The sequence below is a fragment of the Cervus canadensis genome, chromosome 11 (assembly GCF_019320065.1).
Source record: "Cervus canadensis isolate Bull #8, Minnesota chromosome 11, ASM1932006v1, whole genome shotgun sequence".
NCBI lineage: Eukaryota > Metazoa > Chordata > Mammalia > Artiodactyla > Cervidae > Cervus > Cervus canadensis.
In genome coordinates this window covers 72,076,669-72,091,138 of record NC_057396.1, presented here as the reverse complement: position 1 = coordinate 72,091,138, position 14,470 = coordinate 72,076,669, and the positions used below count along the sequence as shown (strand labels likewise).

Below are 14,470 nucleotides of genomic sequence, written 5' to 3'. Positions count from 1 at the left end.
TCAACGGACATGAGTTTGGGTAAACTCCAGGAGTTGGTGATGGACAGGGAGGCCTGGCGTGCTGTGGTTCATTGGGTCGCAGAGAGCTGGACACGACTGAGTGACTGAACTGAACTGAACTGAAGAGCAAAGGTTCTGAAATCAAACTGCCAAGGTTTAAAACCTGCTTCTAGGGAACTCCCGCTGGTCCACAGGTTAAGACTGTGTACTAACCACAGGTTTGATTCCTGGTAGGAGAACTAACACCCTGCATGCCACACAGTGTGGCCAAATAAATAACTAAAACCTGCTTCTACCAGTTAGCTGTGTGATCTTACACAACTTATATAACTTATTCTACCTCAATTTCATCATTTTTAAAGTGGGAATACTCCGAGCACATAGCTACATGTAGCTACATGCAAAACAGCTGACAGTGCCTGGCCCCTGGCAAGCCTCTAATAAATATTATTTGAGGTAAGCAGATGGTAATCAGGATGCTTTGGTGGATGCTTTCCCACGAACAGCATTATTACCTGAGTGCTGAACCAGTCCTGGTTCTCCTCTTTGCTCACTTTCATTGGTATGTGGCTCATCTGGGTAACATATGCAATCCACGGACTCTCAAGAAACCTTTAAGAGAATAAAAGGAAGATGTGATCACTCCTTGGGGAGTTTCAGTTCCAGTCACTGGGCTTGCATACCCACTTGCAGATCTGGCTGAGCATTAGAGGAAATGGCAGTAACTCAAAAGATCCAATAAAGTGGTGGTTATTTATTTTTCATCTTTGTAGACTTTTTATATCTAAAGATGGCACACTAGGGAATCAGTCACAGTCCCTGTCTTGCAGCCTACTGTACCAGAGCAGTGTCCCCAGTATTTTCTGAAGGCGTTGGTGCAAGGCTCAGAAAATACCTAGATAACTGAAGGTCAGGCTTCCCTGCTGGTTCAGTGGTCAAGATTCCATCTGCCAATGCAGGAGATCTGGGTTTGATTCTTGGGTCAGGTAGATGTCCTGGACAAAGAAATGGTAACCCACTCCAGTATTCTTGCCTGTGAAACCCCCCGAGCAGAGGAGCCTGGCAGGCTACAGTCCACGGGGTCGCAAAAGAGTCAGACATGACTTTGTGACTAAAGCAACAAAAACTTAAGCATATATGCAATGTGATTAAGAGCTTGGCTGTTGTCATCAGATAGAACTGGGTACAAGTTGTGATTTGGCACTGCTACTGGCCTTTATTTGCTCTTGAGTAAGTGATTTCATTCCTCTGAACTTTAGTTCTCTTACCAGAAAAACGAAATTGATACTATCTACATTGCCCGGTTGTGCATTTTTGATTACATGAAATAAGATAATGCATGTAGAGTGAGTGAAGTCGCTCAGTCGTGCCTGACTCTTTGCGACCCCGTGGACTGTAGCCCACCAGCTCCTGCATCCATGGAATTTTCCAGGCAAGAATACTGGAGCGGGTTGCCGTTTCCTTCTCCGGGGGATCTCCCCCATCCAGAGATGGAGCCCGGGTCTCTCACAATGCAGGCGGGTGCGTTGCTGTCTGAGCCAGCAGGGAGGCCCACCGTGAGCCGTCAGCAGACCGCCTGACGCAGCGGAGCCCCTGCCGCTGCTATGAGCAGGGACGCGAGTGATGAGGGAGGGATGCATCGCGAGGTGAACGGGGTGATTCAGTTTAAAGTGTTTTTGATGTGGGGAAAATCTCTAGTGATGAAATAACTTTTTAAAAAACTGGGCTCCTACTACCTTCGGTAAGAATTATGATGTCCAGCTGGATTACAGTTTGAAGGACTTGGTGATCAGGCAGAATGCAATTGTCCTTTGAGAAACATGCAGGTCCACTTAAATGTGGATATTTTTAAGTAAACAGTACTGCAAGATTAGTGCTTGCCTGAATCCACAGTTGAGGAACCACATACTGGATAGATGACTATGGAGCCTGAATATCTTTGGATTTCGGTAACTGAGGTGGGTCTAGGGACTAATCCTCCTCAGATGCTGAGGGATTACTATACTGCAATTGGGAATTAATCACGTGGGAAAAAAAGGCATTATTGGGAAATTCAGTTTCCAAGAAACTCAACTACTTCAGCTGCTTTACCCCACATTTTCTTGGAAACGTTTCAGTTACAAGAATGTGGTCTGGTGTCATAATATGCTAATCATTGCTAATGTAAGTGAAGAATAGATATATAACTATTAAGAGAATCCAAATCTAGGGCTGAAAACTCCACATTGTGGTTTAGGGCAGCGTTAACTTTCTCATCTCTTCAGCTCTGCCTATTCCTTCCCCCAAAAAACATGTGTCAGAATACAAATTCAGTTTGTGTGAGTCAGCATTTGGGTCTGTTCCACTGTGACACAGACCCAAGTCACCCTTGTGCAGCTTTTTTCAATTGACTGAGCAAAGGGTTCCGAGTTGCAGGCTTTAACAATTCCTTTCACTTAGGAGTGTTATTATTATTATTTTTTAATCTGGAATGTGAAGTAAAGGGGGCTTTAAAAAGCATCACTAGGACAAAGCTAGTGGAGGTGATGGAATCTCAGTTGAGCTAATTCAAATCCTGAAAGATGATGCTGTGAAAGTGCTGCACTCAATATGTCAGCAAATTTGGAAAACTCAACAGTGGCCACAGGGCTGGAAAAGGTCAGTTTTCATTCCAATCCCCAAAATGGGCAATCCCAAAGAATGCTCAAACTACCACACATTTGCACTCTTGTCACACACTAGTAAAGTAATGCTCAAAATTCTCCAAGCCAGGCTTCAGCAATACGTGAACCGTGAACTTCCAGAAGTTCAAGCTGGTTTTAGCAAAAAGCAGGGGAACCAGAGATCAAATTGCCAACATCCGTTGGATCATTGAAAAAGCAAGAGAGTTCCAGAAAAACATCTATTTCTGCTTTATTGACTATGCCAAAGCTTTTGACTGTGTGGATCACAATAAATTGTGGAAAACTCTGAAAGAGATGGGAATACCAGACCACCTGACCTGCCTCTTGGGAAACCTGTATGCAGGTCAGGAAGAAACAGTTAGAACTGGACATGCAACAACAGACTGGTTCCAAATAGGAAGAGGAGTATGTCAAGGCTGTATATTGTCACCCTGCTTCTTTAACTTATATGCAGAGTACATCATGAGAAATGCTGGGCTGGAAGAAGCACAAGCTGGAATCAAGATTACAGGGAGAAATATCAATAATCTCAGATATGCAGATGACTCCACCCTTATGGCAGAAAGTGAAGAAGAACTAAAGAGCCTCTTGATGAAAGTGAAAAAGGAGAGTGAAAAAGCTGACTTAAAGCTCAACATTCAGAAAACTAAGATCAAGGCATCCGGTCCCATCACTTCATGGGAAATGGATGGGGAAACAATGGAAGACTTTACTTTTTGCGGCTCCCAAATCACTGCAGATGGTGATTGCAGCCATGAAATTAAAAGACATTTACTCCTTGGAAGGAGAGTTTTGATCAACCTAGACGCCATACTAAAAAGCAGAGACATTACTTTGCCAACAAAGGTCCGTCTAGTGGAAGCTATGATTTTTCCAGTGGTCATGTATGGATGTGAGAGTTGGACTACAAAGAAAGCTTAGCACAAAAGAATTGATGCTTTTGAACTGTGGTGTTGGAGAAGACTCTTGAGAGTCCCTTGGACTGCAAGGAGATCCATCCTGTCCATCCTAATGTAGATGAGTCCTGGGTGTTCATTGGAGGGACTGATGCTGAAGCTGAAACTCCAATACTTTGGCCACCTGATGTGAAAAGCTGACTCATGTGAAAAGACCCTGATCCTGGGAAAGACTGAGGGGAGGAAGAGAAGTGGATGACAGAGGATGAGATGGCTGGATGGCAACACTGTCTCGATGGACATGGGTTTGTGTAGACTCCGGGTGTTGGTAATGGACAAGGAGTCCTGGTGGGCTGTGGTTCATGGGGTCGCAAGAGTCAGACACGACTGAGTGACTGAGCTGAACTGAATCTCCATATGGAACAGAGAGCATCAGGATTACAGCTGGATTCTAGGCAGCAATTACAAGGAGTTTTGGAATGCTTGTTAAGAGAAGAATGATTAATTATTCCTTAAAAATTATTGAATACCTGGTCAATGCCAAACATTGGAGTGGGCCTGGTGATAAAATGGTAACAACATACAGGGTGGTCACTACCCTCATGGAGTTTTCAGTTTTCAGTGGTTGCACAGGCAGAAATAAATTGTATAAGTGAGGCACACAGGACACAGAGCTCATGAAGGGAGATTTACCTAGTCAGTTAAATCTGGGAGAATTTCCCAGAGAAAACTATGCTTGTACAAATAATAGAAAATACTTTTATTATTTTTTATTGAAGTGTCATTGATTCACAATATTATTTTTAGTTTCAGGTGTACATCATGATGCTCCAGCATTTTTACAGTTTATACCCCACTAAAATTATTACAAGAAAATGGCTATAATTCCCTGTGCTCTATAATTTATCCTTGTTGCTTATCTAGAAAATTCTTTTTGAATGCCCCTGAAAAGTCAAGGCAAAATACACTGAAGAAATGAAGTTGAAGTAACATTGAGGGAAAAACTGGGACACTATTCCACTGTCATTCAGGCCTCCTGCTGTGTTCTTTGAACAGAAGCTTATTCCTGCCTTAGGGCCTTTGCACTTGGTTGATGCCACTGTTCCTTCGCTGCTCCTTCGAATCTGATTGCAGACTCTTTCATATTCTTCTTATGGTCACTTTTCCATGACCCTCCTTATTTTGATTAGTCCCTGCTTATCACTCTCAAAACACCCTTTTGTTTTCTTCAGATGTGATGATTTTGGATTTTCTTCCATTTATATATATATTTATTTATTTTTTATACTAGATTGTAAGCTTCAAGAACCTGGGCTCCTGGGTCTCTGGGTCACATTAACTGGTCCAAGTCTGACACATGATAAGCACTCAAAAAATATTGAAGTGCTCAATAAATAATGAAGGATAAAGGTTTGCACAAGAAGGTTTGTACTGAATTAATTTATTTTGCACGATATTAACCATGTTGTATTCCCTTCACGTTGCAAAATTCCAATAAAACTCCCTTAAAGGTGAAGCTGCTACACAATTCTTTATTGAAGATGAGAAATGAACTTTGTTATTTGCATAATCTGAGGTTTAGTTTTAAAAATAAGCCCCTGGAAATTTACTTTGAAGCACGTAAAAAGGATAGATTAATGGATATATAGACAGGTAGATGGATATATATAAAATAAAACAAGTTTACTAAAATGTAACTTCAAAATTTTGATTATGGCTAAACAGATAGATGTTCACTTGTAAATTCTTTCAACACAACTGTCTTTATGCAAATTTTCATAAATAAGTGTGTGCAAAAATATGTACCTGATTATATTCCTCCTCTGAGTAGAGTTAAGCTTAGTCTATATTTTGTGTCCTTCGGGTCGATGATTAGCAAGAGAATAGTCAAGAAAATCCTTTACAGTATATTGTTTAAGCAACAAATGATAGATTTGGTAGATTTCCACTAGAGCGTTGTGCACTCACATGGTTAATTGGAAGTTGGGAAACTGGAGCCCATGACTCACTATTCCTCTGGCTTGAGATCTGGCTGCTGGTTCCAGGGGACTGAGTAAAGTCAGAAGTGGAAGGTGGCTCCCAGGTGTTACGTGTTGTGATAGGAGAAATCATGGTCTGACTTGTGACTCATAATCCTCTCATCGAAGGAAATGTGCCCTCTTCACCATTAAGATGGTTCAGTGTCTTTCTGTCCTGTGAATCTGCTTGACCTCGAAATTGCTCTTGATTTGATGGTCCAGGATGGGAGGAACCTTCATTACATTAATAACAACCAGCATCTAAATGAGTGTTCCTGGCTTATGAAAGTATTCTAATTGCCTTACTTTATTTGGTTGTCCCAGCAATGCTATGTTGCAAATAAGCCAGCTAATATTATGCATCCACGTATTTTACAGATTGAGGCAATGTGTGAGAGACATGGCCAATTTCATAGCAGGGTACTGAGGAGCTGAAATTAGGACTGAGATTCCTGATTTCTAATTCAATCAGTCACCCTTATCTAATGCCCGACTGAAAATGTAGGCAATTTTTTTACTACCTGATTCTATCAAAAGGAGGGAGACTTTCAAGAAAATAGAGTGTCAGAGAAAAGCCACAGGGAAAGTGAACTTTTCCCAGGTTGAATTCATGCTATGTTATCCCAAAATCTCGAATCCACTTCTCTGTTCTGTTCTTCCATGCTTTTTGCAGTGTCTGTCCTTTCTGAAAGGTTAAATCTCTGCTTGAATCTCTCCCAGTGAATTCTTCTGAGTTGGATAATACTCTTTAAGGATTGGGGAGTAGAGACTAGCTAACAGGCATTCTTACTATGCTGCTGCTGTGCCTGTCCTATGTTTCTTGTATCTTCCCCTCCCCAGGTGGCTGTTCTTAGTGAGGTGGAATGATAACTACTTTAATGCATATTCCATCAGCTCCTGGGAAACTATTAGTTCAGATGTGCCCACTGCTCATGACTTGTAATGCAACTTAATTCCCCTTTACTTTTGGTTTCTTGAATGTTAATGAATGTGGACTACAGAGTCAGATATTCCTGCATCTGAGACTATACTCAACTTACCTGTGCCATCAGGCAAGTTGCTTGGCCTCCCTTAAGTGTCATGTTTTTATTTATAAAATGAGATTAATTATAAAACTTGCCCTTTCTAACTGTGTGAGGACTAAATGGAATAATACTTATGAAGGGCGCAACTCAGTATTTACAGCTTAGGAGATGCTCATAACTGTTGCTAAGAATTTTAATAATTCAGTTAGAATATAGAAATGCTCCTTACAAGTTTGATAAAATTCATCTTACTCTCTAATTAGAAGGAATTACATTTACAGCATTTTGTCAACAAAGGTCCATATAGTCAAAGCTTTAGTTTTTCCAGTAGTTATGTACAGATGTGAGATTTGGACCATTAAGAAGACTGAGCTCCAAAGAATTGATGCTTTTCCATTGTAATGGAGAAGACTCTCAAGAGTCCCTTGGATAGCCTAGAGATTAAACTAGTCAATCCTAAAAGAAATCAACCCTGAGTATACACTGGAAGGACTGATGCTGAAGTTGAAACTTCAGGATTTGGCCACCTATTTTGAAGAGCCGACTCATTGGAAAAGACCCTGATGCTACGAGAGACTGAAGAGAAGTGGGCGACAGAGTATGAGATGGTTAGATGGCATCCCTGACTCAATGGACATGAGTTTGAGCAAACCCCGGGAGACAGCGAAGGACCAGGAAGCCTGCCGTGCTGCAGTTCACTGGGTCACAAAGAGTTCAACACAGCTTAGCTACTGAACAACAGCAACATTTACACACAGCTTTTTCTTCCTGCATCCTCCCTCCCTCCCTCCCTTCCTTCCTCCTGTAGACTGAAAGAAAGGCGCAACATGAGAGCTGTGAGTTAGGTTTTGTTGGAGCAAAATGAGGACTCCAGCCTGGGAGACAGCATTTCTGATAGCTCTGAGAAACTGCTCCAAAGAGGAACTGCTGCCTGACTTACAGTTTTGTTCTTTTATCTCTGAAAACATTTCAGTGTCTTGTTAGGGGATAAGGTAAGTGTCATATATGATTTTAGTGAAGAGGGGACCTGCAGTCATGCACACATTTTGGCAGATATTTGCTGCTAGTCATGAGGAGCAGATTCACCATTAATGAGTTTTTCTGGATATGAACAGATGTAATAACTGGGCTGAAAAAAGCGTTTCCTGAAAATATCTAACTATCTGAATACCTGTCCTGCCAGTTTTTCCAAGAGCACAGAGTGCCTCATTCCTGTTCTCCACTCTAAATTTCTTTCAGAGGGTATTAATGTCAGCAGCTGCAGCAGCACTTGATTTATTCCTTGTAGAGGTAGCTGTCAAGTGCCAATTTGTAGTTGACACTTCCTTCTTTCCCTCCTTCATTTCTCCCCTCCAGCTCCCTCCCTGCCTTCCTTCCTTCTGCATGTCTTCATTGAGTGTCTCTATCATGTCAGGCAGTCTCTACTCTTATGGATATTGCAGGTTACAGCGGAAGACTAAGGAATCACACAAATGGATGTAAAAATATACCTCTAGTAATTACTACAGAGTATATCACAAGGAGGCCTTGAATTAATGGGGAGGCTTCCCTGAAATCTTTACCAAGCAAAGGGCTCACTGCTTGAAGCATGTAGAAAGCAATACTATGGCACCAGCTCTTGAGAAGAGTTTATTTTGAGGCCAACTGGCAAGGAGACATGGGAAGGGCTCAAATCTGTGTCTTTGATCTGGGGTTCGGTCAAACATTATGAGTTTGTGGAGGATGTATTCGTTGGCAGAAATGTTGGTGGAGCAGGTTTCAACTAGTGGACTTTGGAACTTGTCCATTTATGATAGGATATGGTTGAAGCTTCAACCTGGGATCTTCTAGGATGGAGAACCCTTCACTTCTAAAAAGATTCTGGCATTAAAGTTCTAGTCATGTCCTGATCCTTAGGTTCCCTGGAGGTGGTGCGGAGACTTAGTTTTTGGGTGTTATTTGAGGTCAGACATTCTTCCCTTGTGCCTGCTTTGGCTGCCTGGGCCTGAAGCTGAGGGAGGGAGTGGCACAAGGGGGGAGAGGGTTCCTGGAGGAAGGCCGGTGCTGGTCGTCTGCTGGCAATCACCAGGTTGCAGATTGCAACTTTATTCCAAGGGCAATGGGAATCCACTGAAGAATTTCAGGTAGGACTGTAACGTAACTCTCATGAGTCATTTAGTTTAAATGGAAGTCTACCCAATTAAGCCATCTTTATTCATGTGGATAGTGAGCAGAGGGCAGACATGATACACAGGATTGATCATCTGAATTCTAATGCCACACTCAGTGATCTGGGAAGTTGTGAAAGTAATAGACCTTGAGTGTCCTCCTTTGGGAATCTTATTGAACAAGCTGTTAAAAATTCAATTGAGTAAATCTGAAGACTTCATTGGCTTTATTCAATGACTTCTGAATCAAGCAATATCCCAGTTAGTAAGCAGAAGGGAATTCTGAGGGGTTGTGCAAATGGAAGGTTTTTATAGGAAGAAAGGAGGGGCCAGGAAGCCATCAGCAAAGTATATTGAGGGCAGACACTTTTTTTTTTCCCCGTTGGGGGAGGGATTACAAGGGTTTTCTCTGAGCCAGGGGCAGGAATGGAGAAGGAGTAAAACACAGCACATTTCCTACCCAAAAATTCCAGACTAGTTGATTAAGATAACATTTCTGGGGAAGGCTGTAACTGCAATTATGTCAGGTATTGTAGAGGTTTGGTACCATGGGCTTTAGCACAAGTGACACTTTTGGGGCCTGTGGTTTTCTCTTTAGCACCTGCACATCTGCATTATGTTTGTGGATGCATGCAGTAAGCCTCCTTCCAGAGGGCTCCGGACTTCTTCAGGGCCCTGCAAGAGGAGCAGACAAAATCATGAGCGGGTAAGACTCAGGTCAAAGGAGCTACTTCATGGAACATTTGCTCTTTTACTTAATACTTTACAACATTGTCGTTTTCAACTATATCTGAAAAACCTCTTTCTATCTTGTCCGGCGGAGGGAGTCAAATACATTGACTTATGAAGCTGAGTTCACATTTTCTATATGGAGGAGACTGATATTTTGTTTTATGCTTTTCTGTACTCCAAAGCATCACTTTCCTTTTCTCCAGTATTAAAAGAAAAAGCTCTGCTGAATCTCTGTAAGATAAACCATATGACTATAAACCAACTCGTCCTGTATCCACCTACCTCTCCTACTTTATAAAGTGAAACATTTTTCTAGGCTCTGGTGACACAGAAGTGAATAAGAGTGATGAGAGTCTTGTCCACCTGGAGTTCCTGGTCTGCACTGGGAGACACATATTACCCAACATGCTATTTAATCATGATTGTGATAAAAGTCAGACATGAAGAGAAGCAAGCATGTGACAGGTTTAGTCTTGGGGGCAAAGGAGGACTGAGATGAAGAAAAGACCTTTCAGGTGAACTTTGGAGAGTGAATGGAACTTGAGAAGGTGACGGGGGCGGGGGGAGGCAGGTTGGAAGATTATTCTAGGTAGAAGTAAAGGTGAGCAAGGATGTGTCATGGGCAAGGGGCAGGGAGTTCTGTAGCAACTGAAGGGGGGTCAGATATCTGGAGGCCAGGAAAGGAAGAGGGCAGTGGTAGAAAGCGAAGATGGATTACTGCTCAGGGATCAGATCTGACCAGGTCTAGCCTTGATGGCTTATTTATTTATATTAATAAATATTTTTTCCTAATCTGAAGATAAAAAATATTCAACCAAGGTTTTGGCTATTAATTTGATGAGCACAGGATTTTCTAGGTAACTGTGTATGCTTTAGGATGAGTATGGCTTCTCAGTTCCTATAGGAAGAGTCACCCCTGCCTGTCCCACCAGACCCTGCAAGCATCTTAGTTTTCAACCCTGATCCAGATGAATGGAGAGTCCCTTCTACTGGTTAAGTTCTAAAGCATGTCAAGGCTTTGTGGGTGATACAAAGACAAATAATACAGAACCCTGGTTTATAAGAAGCTTGTAATTAAGTTTGGCACCAAGGTATTTTCACTAAGAAGTACCTAGAAGGTAGCAGGTAAATGGTAGGAATGACTGTTATCATTTCTCTGTTAGTGTTGCTCCTTATAAAGCCTCCTGTCCATGCTGGGCACATGAATGTTCCTTAATAAATAGCTATTGACTGAATGATGATTGATAAAGCAGTGAAGAGTCTGGGGACCAGCAGTGAAGGGAAATGAGAGCTGTGGATTGGGGGACTGTTATTACCTGAGAGTATCTCCAAATGCCTTCAACATGGGCTTGTTCACATACGGCAGTCCATGCTTGGCACACAGTGACTTCACCAGAGGTGCCACCTTGTGGTAATTATGGCATGGCATTGTGGGAAACAGACTAGGGGAACAGAGGAGATATACAACTTTTCAGACTTAAGGAGAAACCCAAAGTTCCCTTCCTTCTTTTAGAAAATAAAATGGTATCAGCCACAGAGACCCAACCTTGACCTTGCACAATTCTTTAGTTCTGGAAAGTTAAAAGACTTGCTGGCAGACTCATCTTATCCCTTCAGTTCAGTTCAGTTCAGCCGCTCAGTCATGTCTGAGTCTTTCCGACCCCATGAACAGCAGCAGTGAACTACCCGTTTCCTCTCTGTAACTGATCCTTTGGTAAAGTATTTCCAGATACCGTTTAGAAATTGCAGCAGGGACTCCACTTCCTTAGTTATTTTGTAAACTTGGCTCCAAAGACACAGATAAGAAAATATTTGAATTATAACATAGTTAAGTTTGAACACAAGTTGGTTACCCAAGTGTCCTGATATTTCTTAGGTTTTGCCAACAAAGCAAATGCAAAGAAATCGCCAATTTCTAAGCCCATAGGAATCTGGAAACTGAGTCACTGATACTTTTCCAAGATTTCACTCCATTTACTCACAATTGTGACACTTCCTTCATTTCTTTCTTCCCTTATCTATCATTGTTGTTAATTGAAAAATAGCATCCTTTAGAGAGCCCTGGTTCATTTTTTTCCCTTAAGTTGGTGAGTCTTCTGCTCCGCTCTGGACTATATGGAGGGCAGTTATTAGTGACAGCCCTTGCCCTTTATCATGAACTGTTTCTCTTACTCACTGGTGCTCAATTTGGAAGTTCAAGTGCCCAGTGAACCAGTCATTGAAAAAGGACTGTTCAACATTACAGGTGGCCAAGACCTGCAAAGAAAAAGCTTACATTAGATGTAAATGAGCCCGTGACAAACAAGAGATTTAGTTACTCTTTTATTTATCCATCATTCAACAAGTGCTGATTGAGTATGCATTTTGTGTCACAAACCATGAGGGATAGAAATAAGTCCCAGGTCTCAGGGACCTTGCAACTATAAAGGAAATAAGGCATTTTGCTAAGAAGTATAGATAAGGCAATAGATATAAAGAAGTGAATAGGATCTGAGAGGACTAAGTCACTATCAGCCCTCAAAATCAGAAGACTAAGGTATTGTGAGTAAGGACTTTGGCATACGGAAGTGGGATTGTAGGACTCTTGTAGAAATTATAGGAGTTTGAATGTTATTACCACAGAATAGACTTAAAGGACTTCTAAATGGGGAATAAAGCATGCAAGGGCTTTAATCAAGGGCTCTGTGCCTAGAAATACATTTATTAATATATTAATATATACAAGTAGCTTCCTTTTTAATCTAATGTATTTTATTTTACACAAAGACAGACTGACAAGAAGTTTATAGGATTCTCCAGACTATGTAGAATGCTTATGAATGTGACTTTTATTCAGTGCCTTTCTAAGATTTAATTCTTGTTAGGGTTGTTGCCATTTTTAACGTTATTTTTGCAGTTGTTCTATGTCAGGGTTCCTTGAAGTGTACTTTAGAGCACCTTGGGGTTCCCTAGGACACTTTCAGGGGATCTTCAAGGTCAAAATGATCCCCATAATACTTCTGAGACAGTATTTGCCTTTTTCATTCTTGTTCATGCATGCTTATAGCATGGGTTTTTCCAGAGACTATTAAACATGGGATGATGTCATCACTCTGATGTTAACCTTTATTGACTTTATCTCGTTTTTTTTTTAAATCAATTAATACATATTTTAAAACTCTCAGTTTCAATTTCAAATACAGTAAGTATCAGTGGATATAACCTCCACAAAAGAAAGCTCTTTCACATTCTCAATAAGTTTTGAGAGTGGTTTCTCGATCAAAAAGATTGAGAACCACTGCTGTGTGGAGTGTCCACTGAACTTGGAAATGAGCATGGAGAAGGAAGCAGTATGATGCCTGGATTCTCCAGGTAATCACAACACAGCCAGTGTCAGGCTTAGGGGGCAGTGGTATTCTACATGGGTCACAAGTCTTTTAATTGTTAGCTGCATTCTCCCCGAGAATGCTGAGTCTCCCCTCTGGGCCCCACTATCTATACAATGAAATGAGGGGGATTGCAGGGTTCTCCATTCTGTTATTCTAGGAGTGTGAGATTCGTTGAAAGACTGTATCATGTTGAGGCAGGTTTAGTAAACCTTGCTTGTAAAGTGCCACACAGTAAATGTTTTAATTCTGCATCACAGCTACACAGTTCTGCTGTTTTAGAATGAAAGTTATCAGAGAATATGTAATGTATAAATGTGGCTGTGTTCCAATAGAACTACAAAAACACAGACTGGACTAGATTGGCCCTTGGACTATAGTTTATTAAGCCTTGGTTAAGAGCAAAGTTTCTGAAATCAAACTCCCGAGGTTTAAAACCTGCTTCTAGGGATTTCCCACTGGTCTACTGGTTAAGACTGTGTGCTTAACACAGGTTTGATCCCTGGTAGGAGAACTAAGACCCGGCATGCCACACAGTGTGGCCAAATAAATAAATAAATAAAACTTGCTTCTACCACTTATTAGCTGTGTGATCTTACACAAGTTATATAACTTATTCATACCCCAATTTTACCATTTGTGAAGTGGGAGTACTCTGAGCATGTAGCTACATGCAAAACAGTTGACAAAGCCTGGCCCCTGTAAGCCTCCAATAAGTATTATGTAAGGTAAGCAGATGGTAATCAGGATGCTTTGGTGGATGCTTTCCCAAGAACAGCATTATTACCTGAGTGCTGAACCAGTCCTGGTTCTCCTCTTTGCTTATTTTCATTGGTATGTGGCTCATCTGGGTAACATATGCAATCCATGGACTCTCAAGAAACCTTTAAGAGAATAAAAGGAAGATACCACTTCTTGGGATGTTTCAGTTCCAGTCACTGGGCTTGCATACCCACTGGCAGATCTGGCTGAGCGTTAGAGGAAATGGCAGTGACTCAAAGGTTGCAATAAAGTGGTGGTTATTTGTTTTTCATCTTTGCAGACCTTTGATATCTGAAGATTACACACTAGGTATCAGTCACAGTCCCTGTCTTGCAGCCTACTGTACCAGAGCAGCGTCCCCAGTATTTTCTGAAGGCGTTGGTGCAAGGCTCAGAAGACCCTAGATAACTGAAGGTCAGGCTTCCCTGGTGGCTCAGTGGTCAAGATTCCATCTGCCAGTGCAGGAGATCTGGGTTTGATTCCTGGGTCAGGAAGATCCCCTGGACAAAGAAATGGCAACCCACTCCAGTATTCTTGCCTGTGAAACCCCCAGAGCAGAGGAGCAAGGCAGGCTACAGTCCATGGGGTCACAAAAGTGTTAGACATGACTTAGCGACTATAGTGACAACAACTTAAGCATATATGCAATGTGATTAACAGTTTGGCTGTTGTCATCAGATAGAACTGGGGACGAGTTGTGATTTGGCACTGCTACTGGCCCTTATTAGTTCTTGAGTAAGTGATTTCATTTCTCTGAACTTTAGTTCTCTTACCAGAAAAACGAAATTGATACTATCTACATTGCCTGGTTGTGCATTGTTTTATTACATCAAATAAGATAATGCATGTAGAGTGAGTGAAG

The 14,470-nt window shown here is 41.6% G+C and overlaps 1 long non-coding RNA gene across 1 annotated transcript; it reads right to left on the bottom strand.

Moving 5' to 3' along the window:
* Nucleotides 1-10,907: 10,907 nt before the first annotated feature.
* LOC122449223 lies at nt 10,908-13,727 on the bottom strand. The gene is made up of 3 exons (XR_006271927.1): nt 13,634-13,727; nt 11,658-11,737; nt 10,908-10,923 (listed from the first exon to the last, which is right to left on the bottom strand). It is a non-coding gene; the product is annotated as an uncharacterized LOC122449223 (long non-coding RNA).
* Nucleotides 13,728-14,470: the final 743 nt, after the last annotated feature.